Here is a 12,049-nt window from a genome sequence, read left to right as displayed (position 1 = left end):
CTTCCTATTGCTGCTGTAACAAATCACCACAAACTTAAACACCTAAAACAACACGATTTTGCTCTTTTATAGGTCTAGAGGTCAGGAATCTAAAATTAATTAGTCTGCAAGGTTGCGTTGCATCTGGAAGCTGGTAAAATCTGTTTCATTGTCCTACCAGAAGTCACCTTCATTTCTTGGCTTGTGGCCCCTTCCTTGCTTCATTACAACCTCTTACTTCCAGTACATCTCCTGATACTTACTCTGATCCTACTGCCTCTCCCTCTTATAGGGACCTTGTGATTACATTGGGCCTTTCTAATAATCTCCCCATCTCAAGATCCTTAATTTAATCACATCCATAAAGTCCTTTAAACATGTAAGGTGACATATTCACAGGTTCCCAGTATTGGGTCATAGACATCTTTGCTGAGTAGAAGTGGCTACCACAGAGGTTACTGCAGAAGTGCAGGTATTAGTACGTTTGCAATCAGATGAGGATATACTTTGAAGGTAGAGTCAACAGGATTCAGGCTCAATTAGATGTGAACATTGCAAGGAAAAAGAAATCAGGAATGAATCAAAGGTTTTTGACTGGAGCAACTGGATGGATGGTGGTGTCATTTACTAAGTAAGGTAGGAAAGACCAGGGAAGTAAAAAGTTTTGTAAGAAGATTAAGAGTTTTGTCTTGGTCATGTAATAACTGAGATTACATGTTCTTTTAGGGTTCCCAGACCCAATTCCAGTGCCAGCGGGGCAGTGGGGGGTTCCCACACACACAACACCAAGCAATTCTGACACTATCTACCCAAAGATAGGATCAGAATCCACAGGTTAAGGGTTCAGTCCTGTAAGACTGTACCCTGACCTCCCACTTCAAATGCTAGTCGCTAGCCCAAAGGATTCCAACAACCTCCACCTTAGATTCAATAAATTTGCTAGAGCAGCTCACAAAACTGAAGGAAACACTTAAATTTCTCAGTTTATTAAAGGATGTGATAAATGTTAATAACAAGACACCCGTTTCACCTTTAGGACTCTGAGGTGTTTTCAGCAACCGTGGATGAAGACCAAATATATCTGAGAAATATATTCTGGTCACCTGAATGACCAAATATATATTTCTTACAAATCATTACATCATGCATGTCCAAGTGGAACCATCAAATAAGCAGCTGAATATACATATTTAGAGCCCAGCAGGGAGGTAAAAGTTATACATAAAAATTAGGGAGTCATCATCATATGTCATGAGACTAGAACAGATGAGAATAGTCTGGTGAATATCCCTCCTATTGGGCTGCCAGCACAGGACCACTCTGTGATGACCACCACTATGAATAGCCTTTAAAAAGCCCTGGGTCTGGGTATCACTAGTTCAGAAGTCAGAGTCCTAGTTGGGATCCCCAGTTTGGCCAACCGTAGGTCTAAGCTTGAGCCTAAGTCCTGGGGACAGGTGAGAGAGTGACCCTTTTATTTTACTTGCTTTTCACCAAGACCCACATAATGAGAGATTACAAATAGATTCAGATCCTAGCGAACCAAAAGCCAGCTTCGGTCTGCTACACAGAATCAATAGCCTAGGGTGAGAAGTGGGCAAAGGGTGCTGGACATTTGAAAGAAAGTGTGAAATCATCAGAGAGTGAACATATTTGAGATGTGTTGTCAGATTGCCAGGGAATGTAAGGGCCCACTTGATATTTGTGTCATCAGTTTACATGGAACCAGGTACAGTGTGTGTTGATCTATGGGTTGGCCTAAATGGTGACCAATGTACTCTGAAATTCTATCGTTCATTGAACATTGAGCAATGTTCTTTCGAGCCATGAGGTTGGTCCTGGGGGCACCTAGGTGAAGGAAATGGCCCTGCCCTCAAGGAACACTGAAGGCCATTATTCATCTGGGGCCTCATCTTCCCATGGGCTCAGTCACACCTCAGTTCCAGTAAAGAGTCAACAGTCCTGCCAGCCATCCAGCATGACATCTCAAGCCTGTCTCATGACAGAACAAACCACTCCAGAAAGAGAAATACCCAAGTCTTCCAGTTTTAGCATCACACTTGGCCCAGTACAATTCAGCTACTGAAAGGGTGTCCTTTGGACTCTATTTTTCTGTGGGAAGTGACTAAGAGCACCTGTTCTGAAGTCCAGTGGATCTGGGTTCAGATCCTACCTCTGCTACCTATTAAATACGTGACCTCAGGCAACCTCTCAAGGTTCCAAATCTCTTCATCAACAAAATGACAATAATACTCATAGATGTTATAAAGATTTTATAAAATACTAAATTTAAGAGCCTTAGGCTTGCTCATATAGGGCAAATATGAATACTTAAATTTAACTTAAATAAAATTAAATAAAAGAAAAATTCAGTTCTTTAATCTCACTAACCATATTTCAAGGATTCAATAGCCACATGCGGCTTGGAGAGTGCAGATATAGAGCATTTCTATTATGATAGATTCTATTGGATAGCACTACAGAATATGTCAATAACATTGATGCTAGCAGTAATGAATGCTCAATAATGGTAGTAAACAACAGTGTTACTGTTTTTACAGCCACATTCCATCATTTGGATACCACCATCTTGATTTCCGCCATTATCCTAATATCACCTGTATTGTTGGCTAATGTTTTTCTTTAAGTTGACTCATTTTATGAGCAAGTGTATGTAATACACCTATATTCATAGGTGGGAAACCAGTATCATTAAATAATGAAAGGCAGCACAAAAATAACTCCTATGAAACAAAATAACATGTTATTAAAATATAAAAAAACAAAACAAAATAACAATACATAAAAATAAAAATAATAAAAGCAATAATAAAGTGAATTGCTTTGTAAAAATATATATCTGAAAACAAATTCCTCAATGAGAGAAACAAATGGAACTGTTTATGGTCAGTCAGGAATGCAGTCAGCCCAGTGAACAATGAAATTAAGAGACTATGTCAACAAGACATGGTTAAATTTTAATGTTTTCAAGCACCCCAAATCCTACCTTGCCATTAAGTCGGTGGCTTTTGGCCCTTGGAAGCTGGGTCACCGTCTCCGAGTCACGCAGCCAGACACCTTCCTGCTCCTTCTCCTTCACCCCAGGAGCACTGGGAAATAAAAATGGCTCCCAAATCCCCTCCCACATCCTGAAGCCTTCAGCAAAGGTCCAAGCAGCACTAGAACACCAGCATCTACTTGACCAGCCTTAGCTGCTACGGAAAACCTGGGAGAGAAAAATCCCCCATGCTTCTCAGCAGTATAGGGGCCCAAGGGTGAGGAGGAGTGGGTGTCCTGCTTGTGCCGCCTGAGATCATCCCTACCAAATGCTCTGGTCACACGTGTCCTTTCCTCAGACAGACTACATTTTTGTTTATTAGGTGTTATTTAGGACTGGGTTTGACTTAATGGTCAAAGGCCTTATTTAGGTTAAGGTTGATTAATTTACAGGTGCAGTTACTTAATGCAGTTAAGCTTTGCGATGCCTGGAATATAGAGTGATGATGATAAACACAGATACCACGTTCTGGTGGCCTGAGTTTGAATCCCAGCTCTACCTCTGCTTGTCCACATGACTGGAGGCAGATACCATGACCCTTGTGAAAAGATAATTTTATAAGTAGTTTTTTTTTTAACTTTTACTGTTTATTTTTGAGAGAGAGACAGAGTGTGAGCAGGAGCTGAGAGGGGACGCAGAATCTGAAGCAGCCTCCAGGCTCTTGAGCTGTCAGCACAGAGCCCAACAAGGGGCTCGAACCCATGAACCGCAAGATCATGACCTGAGCTTAAGTCAGATGCTTAACAACTGAGCCACCCAGGCGCCCCGAAGATAACTTAAAAAAAAAAAAAGAGGTGAAGTCATGACTCTCATATTCAAGTTCTACGTCTCTTATTATTATTACTGAGAGAACCAGCAGATATTGCAACCCATTCAAAGGAGAATCCAAAGAACAGACATATTTATAGAACAGAAATATTGAAATGAATTTGTAATGGAAGAAAATTTGAATTTTCCACAAGACAGGACGGTTGAACAGAATTCATTTGCATATCCAGAGACAAGAATCTTTGCCATCAGTTCTCTATAACCTACAGAGTCGCAAACTAGCTGAAAGGCAATGGAAGTCTATAATCGAATGGCACAGAACGGTGTGCCTCTAAACAGCACGTAGTTTTCCATTGGAAACACCACATTAATTTTTTTTTTTTTTTTTGCTTATTCCAAATTTACTTAAATTCTTCTGTGCCTCAATTTCCTCACCAGTAAAATAGGGATGTAATTCAAGTGCCTGTCTCACTGTGCCATGGGAAGCAGAAAATGAGCTAAGGTATGCATTAATACACCCCAGTCACTTAGATGGGAATTGGGGCTGTTCTCCCTTCCTATTTGTCAAGTGGATTCATTCCACGGGAGTAGATCACAATGCAGCACGCATGGATTTGTGCCCACCTTGCCAGATGTTGTGTTAGTTGTGCTTTCCAATTTCACTCTGAGGGAGGGCCACAGGTTCTGAACTGTCTCATGTAGGCACAGTGTGCTGACTTTGAGGTCAGCTCAGGACGAGGGAAGGAAAGAGGGAATCAGGAAAATGCAGCAGAGAATGGAATTGGGTGGGTTTGGGTTCAGGGTGACAGGAGTGTGTCTGGAGACCCCCTGAGTCTGTTGGAGGTGGTTAGCTCTGGTGGAGGCATCCTAGAGATGGCCAGAGGGAGGTGAGGGTATGTCCTGGGAGTCTATGTAGTGCCCAGTGTGAGCAAATAGCCTCTCTATAGCCATGGCAACCACACTCCCTGGACCGAATCCAACCAGATACTTGGACCTACCATTCTTTATTCTTTCCTTCAGTCAGTCCATCGACAAGTGTTCACAGTGTTATCTTCTTGAGAGACTTTGGGCTCTGGGGACGTCTGCTCTTCCTGTGCCACTCCGGTGAAGTCCTGGATTTAGTGTCCTGGAGAAAGAGCACGAGAGCCCTGGACCGGGGGTCAGGGGACCTGGGTCAGCCGCTGGTCCCTTACTTTGTGGGGGGCCTTGTTCCAGTTACTTATCTTCTGCTTGCTCTGCATAGTACCTACCCTGAAGGATTGTTTTCAGGTTTCAGTAAGATAATCCTTGCAAGAGACTGACTCAGTAAGCACTGAAAAGATACATCAAAAAATTTTTTTTCACCATTAGGTTAAGGACTTAGACTTGATTGCTATGGTCACTCCCACTTCCAAAATTATGAGAGCTACTGCTTCTCTCCTAAGGGCCCTCCCTCCAGGCGGGCATCTCAGGGGCGAGAGAGCCCCACTGCATGCAGCGGCAATTTGGGGCCAGCAGGGGACGCCCTGACCTCGCCAGACAAGTGCAGCTGCAGGGAGTCCCAGACTTCCCAGTCCTTGTCCCATCACCAGGGACGTAAGGACATCCAAAGTTTTCAAAATCACTTCTACCGAGGCTAGAGGTGTCTGCGTCACGGACACGAACGTTTGTCGATCATTAAGCAAGGACTAAATCAGCACTCTCTCATGCCAGGCACTACTCTAGGTGCTGGGGTCACAGGAAGCCGACCCCGTTCTGCATTAGAGGAGGCATTGCTTTTTTCTCAGATAACAGCTCACTTACACTTATTGAGAATTTACTAAGTGCCAGGTTCACTTCTAGGTGCCTTAAATAGATTCTCTCTTGAGCCCTCATAATGATCCTGTGAGGTGAACGTTGTTTTATGCTCATCTTCCGGCTGAGGCGAAATGAAGTGCCCTGGTCACACACCGGTAAGAGGTGGAATGAAGATTTGAATCTGGGCGCATTGCCTTCAGGGCCACCCACCTTGATGCTCAGTCTCCGTGCAGGAGAGGCAAATGAGCACAGCCCGAAACTTTCAGATGTCCCAAAGAGGTTCTGGGAAGGGAGCAGGAGACGGTGAAAAGGGAGGGAAGAGTTGGCCAACTCTGGGCAGAGTAGAAAAACCCAGGACTCCACTCTCCACCTATCACCATCCCCTCCCTCCTCGTTGGTATGTATCCCCATCCCAAGCCCTACCCCACCACCACATGCACTGGCAGAATCCTGCCTTCTGGTCCTTAATCCTCAGATTCGAGGCCCAACTCAGCATTTTCTGGCTATCTCTAAAGGAAAGTCACTTCTCTGATCCCTATGGCCTCCATTTCCTCAACAGTAAAATGGGAATATCTTCCTCCACTGCTATGCGGGAGTTAAATGAGATAATGTATATAAAAGTACTTGATAAGTGAGAAAGCCTGGTAGGAAAGCTGTGTTTCATCATTATTTCCCCCTCCTACTCAGGCAGTGCCCCGAGTACAAATTTCTGTCCTCCAAACACCCTCCCCTCCACCCCCACCAAAACCCTAGTCTCTCACTGACCTCAGCTAACCACACAGAGGCAACCCATCTGGCAGCTAAATCATGCTAACAGGTTCATGACAAATGATTACATACGTCACACTCCATCTTTGGAAGAAACTTGGGCAACATTAAACAAAGGCTCTAATGGTGGGATTTCAGGTGCTGGGACTGTGGGGACATGCAAAGGAAATCCCAGCGCCCCTGGGCCACGTGCCTGGAAGGTCTGCTGTGTACAGAATCGGGTGGTGGCACTCATGAAACAGTGACCTTTAACAGGTTCCCCCCTTCTCATCAATAATTTCCTTCCTTGCTGAACCTCAGGAAGGAGAGGGCCACCACTCCCCATACTGTACAGGGGAAACTAGGACCAAGAAAAGCGTGCATGGCTATTGCTCAATCGGTCCCAGCCAGGCTTCCTCCTCCCCCATGGGTCTAGTGAGTGGGAGGAGGAGCCCCTTTATTCACAATGATTACGGGTCCCAACATTTTTAATTTCCTGCCTGGAAGTCAAGGACAGATAATTACATGGCAAGAGTTTCTGCACAAATTACCCAGGTGTCTTAACTCCCAAAAGTAACAGATGCTGTTCATCTCTTGGCCTCTGTCATCATTCATCCTCGATTGTCCGGGGGAGCCCATTCCACCGCTCCAAGAGACCAGCAGACGCAGATTTATATAGGGAAACCTAGACAGACACAATGAACAGACTCCCTGTCAGATCCGAGCCAAGTCCTGGTAATAACATCAATGAATCACTGACTTTAGTGAGTCACCATATCAAACTGCAAGAGGTTCCAAGATCTTTCTAGTCCAACCCATTACCATCGAGTTATTCACAAGTGAGAAAACTGACTGAGGCCCAGAGAGGGAAAGTGGCTTGCCCATGGTCACAAAGTTTGGTAATGGTAGAGAAGAGGCTGGAAGCCCTGAGTCCCAGCCCCATGCACTTTGCACTGCCCTTTATACCCCTGTGAATGCCCCCACGGGGCTGGAACAGAGGGTAGGATGGAAGGCATGGGCCTCATAATTAGCCAAAGGGCCCTTCAGGTTGTCTCCTGGCAGGTGGGCTCAGTGTCAGCCTCAGCCCTCCCTTGGGGAGGGAAGAGCCTGGGGCCCATCCTCACACCCCCGGCGCCAGGCCTCGGATTAGAGGCTATAGGAGGCGGCTTCCTGCTTGGCCCTCATCCAAGGCCATTTCACAATGGGGGGAAGAACGCTGGGCTGAGAGTCCCGGGTGACTGCTCACTCCACCCCTACCTCAGCCCCTCTTAGACCCCCTGGGGAGAATAAGCCAGGCCCCTCATGAGATTTGGGGTGAGGAAGGGAGACGGAGACTGGAGAGCCCCATTGGTAGTGTTCTAGGGGCAGTGCCCTGGAGTTGGGCGTGGGGGCCACCTGTGGCAGCTGCCCACCCTTCTTTCTTCTCCCATGCACCAGCAAGCAGTGGTGCTGGGGAAATTCTTTGTAGGGCAGGAGGTGCTCCATTCAGACCAGCTCATAACACTCTTTTTAGTAGTCAGAGGGGAACCTGTAAACAAGCTGGGAGAAGGAAAGGCCTTGATCAGCTTCCTGTAATGAGGCATCATGACTACCAGGAGAAAATTCCAGGGAGGGGAACCCAAGTCATCTTCCTTCTCTTCCCAACATGCCTTAGTCTGGGGTGACTGTGATTCAGGCAAGAATCAAGACAGAGACATTAGGAACCTTCCATGGGGATTTATTGTGCCCTTACAGCAGGATCAGCTCTGAGCTCAGCTCCATAAGGGATCTTGTTTAAAGAAGGAGGTAGTGGTTAGGGACCCAAATTCTCCTGTCTTTAAGTCTTAAAGAGGAGACAAGACAAACCCAGGTAAAATGTCAAACCACAAAACAAGGTAGTGTGAGGTTGGGGCCCCCATTCTCATGCTGGACAGTCCAGTATGGCCAGTGGGGAGGCAGGGGTAGTCCCTGCGGACAAGGCCGAGGGGGCCCACAGGTTGGGGGAGAATGGCTCTGCAAAGATGGTGGGAGAGGTCTCCAAGACAGGGAAGGGGAGACAAGGCAGGAATGTACATGTACATTCAAGAGGCAAGACCACATTTGCACAGTAACAAGACTGGAAACGTGCCTGGCCATGAGCTGCTTTCTTCCTCTGTGCTCTCATTCCTTGAACACAGTCCTTCTCTGTGTCCATGGGACGCGGCTGGCCTACCAAGGCAGGTGACCACGTGGAGAGCTTGGCCAGGGTGTGGGGGGTGCCCAGGAGTTCAGCCCCTCCGTAGAGAAGCCCTCTGACAACAGGAAGCAGCTGCGGTAGGCTCCAGGGCTGTGCCGGTGTCTGTCACTCTCTTTCCACCCTGGTTCAGCCCCTGCAGAACAAACTGTTCTTTGAGAAGCTCTGGGGACAGAGGGCCCACACCTGCTCCCCAGGTCGGTTTGGACAAGCCCCCATCAGCCCAGGCTGGGAGCCCAGCAGAGCTGTGACACGGCTCAGCAGCCCCCCTCACTCCCGCCTCCTCCCCTGGAGCCCTGCTGCAGTTCACTGAGGCAACAAAACCCAAAACAAGACCTTTGTGGGGAAACAGGACTGACTCTTAATAAGGACCTCATCCTGGAACTTCCAGAGGTGTCTCTAAAATTAGGACCTAAAAAAAATAAAATAATAATAATTAGGAGCTAAACTCCAGGTCCCCAAGTCTAAATTGAGTGCAGAAAGAATGGCAGCTGAAAGTCAAAACTTGTTCTAATCTTAATCTTAAATTCTAATCTTAATCCTCCCGCTTAGCAGCTGTGTGACCATAGACACGACAGGGCCCTTGGCTGGACTTCAGTCTCCTCCCTGTAACGTGGGAAGCTGAAATTCGTGAGCTCTGAGGTACTTCCAGTTTTTTTTTTTTTTTAATTTTTTTTTTTAACGTTTATTTATTTTTGAGACAGAGAGAGACAGAGCATGAACAGGGGAGGGGCAGAGAGAGAGGGAGACACAGAATCTGAAACAGGCTCCAGGCTCTGAGCTATCAGCACAGAGCCCGACGCGGGGCTCGAACTCACGGACCGTGAGATCATGACCTGAGTCGAAGTCGGATGCTTAACCGACCGAGCCACCCAGGCGCCCCCCTTCCAGTTTTAAAATATGAGAATCTGGTACTCCGAGATAGCTGTGGGCTTGCTATAGTGACTGTCTGGGGCTGGCAGGTGCTGGGAGAGATGCTAGGATGGGAATCCAGTTGAGGCCTACATAAAATGGAATCGGATTCAATTTAGGACCTGAGATGGATGGTTTCAGTTCCCCAGATCCCCCTGACAAAGAGATGTGGGTCTGCTGGACTGAGAAAACCTCAAGAAGAGCTAATTTTATACAGGATTCCCCAATGCTTGGTGAAGAGCTAGAATCCTTCCAGAGAGTTTGAGGTCATCCTCAGTCAGAGCCCCTCATGCCCAATTTGGAAGGAAGGAACTGGGAGAAGGGGCAGCTTGAGAGCAGAGGATGGGGTGTGGAGATAACAGAAAGGAAAGATCCCAGCCCTCCCAATGCTCTTCCCCACATAATTTGCTCCTTACAATTCCTTCATCTGGGGACCAATCCTTTCATGCCACAGTTACAGCTAAACCTTGCCAGGGAGCATTTAATTCTCATGATGGTGCAATTGACAAGAGTCTACTTTTCTCGGCCCCAGGGTATGCCTGGAGAGGTTTTACCAGGCTGTGAGGAGTGGGAGAGGAAGAAAGGGGAGGTCCAGATATCACAGAAGTCATGCTTTTTTCTGAAGCCAGATCTAGGCCCTCTGGCTCAGAACAATTCCCTGTGGGCAGTGATGTGGGAGACACCTTGGGCTTCCTAAATGTGTCTGGTTTGCTTTCTGACCCTCCACAATGTACTTTCCGGGCCCCAGCAGCCCCTGAGAAGAAGAGCCCACTTGAGCTCCCATAGATCTGCTACCTGCTAGGCTTCCAGAGCGGGGTGGGGGAGAGGCTGGTAACACTCCTCTCTGGCCTCCCCATCAGATCACCCGTGTGGCTTAGGTGCAACAGACTCTGCCTGAAGCTGTTTAAAAAGGAACCACAACCCTAGGCTCTTGAAGGCAGCTTCAGCACTGGGTGGAGTGTGTGGAGTGGAAGGGAGGGGGCGAGGGTGTGGGAGGAGGGGACACGTCACTCTCTACTGGCCTTTAGTCTGCAGGGCTGCACGCTGCCAAGACTGATGCTGGCAAAAAGCAAAGGGAGAGAGGAGGAAGGCCAAACCGAGACAATGTGTCGTGCTTCTCCACCGTAGCCCAGGGCAATGTAGACAAGGGCTTGGCATGCTCCCACCTGTGCGTGCCCCGGACACATGTGCACCCACGTGGGCACATAGGCATACGTGCACCACGAGAGGGGGGGTATTTGTTAACGTGGGCGTGCACTGGTCATCACAAAAAAGAAGATGCCGAAACTCTGCATTTACCATCAAGGCCAATGGTGCCGGGAGCTCTAGAGCAGAGCCTCCCACCGCCAGGCGCCTGCCCATCCCCCCCCAATCTGCTTCTCATAGAAACAGAGGAGGAAGAGAGGTGGAGAGGACTGCAGCAGAGGCTTCGTCTTCTAGGACTACTGGCCAGGCCAGCAGCCTTCCTCACGGCAGTACAGCTCCCTCCTACTCACCAAGGAGCATTGACTGAGCCACTCCTTTGCCTGAGGCACTCACCAAGTACCACCTCAAAATATTTGCTGTCTAGCAGGAAGGGAAGGCTTTGGGCAAACACGGATGGGCCTCGGGGCAGCTTCTCCAGTGCCAAGCTGTGAAGGAGGTGGACTCGGAAGGAAGAAAGGGTTTGGGAAGGCAAAGAGTCCTGGACTAGTACAGTGGGAAGTGAAAGCGACATTTCAGGCGAGAGGAGGGATTGGGAGTGCACGTGATTTATAGGGAAGGTTAGAAGGAGGCCCCTTTCGTTGTTCTGACACATCTTTGACACCAACTGAATTCCTTCGATTCAGTGTCAGCCGTGACACTGACCGCCCAGAGTTAGCGTCATATCCCACAGGTTAAAGGGCAGAGTTGGGGCGCCTGGGTGACTCAGTCAGCGGAGCGTCCGACTTTCGACTTCAGCTCAGGTCATGATCTCGCAGTTTGTGAGTTCAAGCCTCGCATCGGGCTCTGTGCTGACAGCTCAGAGCCTGGAGCCTGCTTCAGATTCTGGGTCTCCCTCTCTCTTGCTGCCCCTCCCCCACTTGCACTCTGTCTCTCTCTGTCTCAAAAGCGAATAAATGTTAAAAAAATAAAAACAATTTTAAAAAAAGGGCAGAGTCCCCAAAGACTTCTCTTAACTCAGATGCCAGAGGTAAATGGGGATCCCAGGCTACCCACACTTTTGTAGGACTCAGCTAAAAGTTCAGGGTTCCCACTACCCCATTTCATGTTCGATAATTTGCTAGAATGATTCACAGAACTCACTAACAGTGCTATACTTATACTTAGAGTTTTATTATAAAATACAACTTGAGCATGCCAGCCAAGGGAAAGAGATCTAGGGAAGCTGGGGGTGGGGGGTGGGGGGAGCAGGGCTCCATGCCCTCTCCTCATGGAATCAGGTGTGTCACCTACCAGCACATCAATGTGTTCACCAACCAGGAAGCTCTTTGAGTTTCAGTGTCCAGAGAGTTTTGGGTTTTTTTTTTTTTTTGAAGTTTATTAATTTATTTTGAGAGAGAGAGAGCAAGCAAGCAAGGTAGGGGCAGAGAGAGAAGAGAGAGGATCCCAAGCAG

The sequence above is a fragment of the Panthera leo genome, chromosome B3, assembly GCF_018350215.1.
Source record: "Panthera leo isolate Ple1 chromosome B3, P.leo_Ple1_pat1.1, whole genome shotgun sequence".
Classification (NCBI taxonomy): Eukaryota; Metazoa; Chordata; class Mammalia; order Carnivora; family Felidae; genus Panthera; species Panthera leo.
This window is presented reverse-complemented; position numbering follows the sequence as displayed.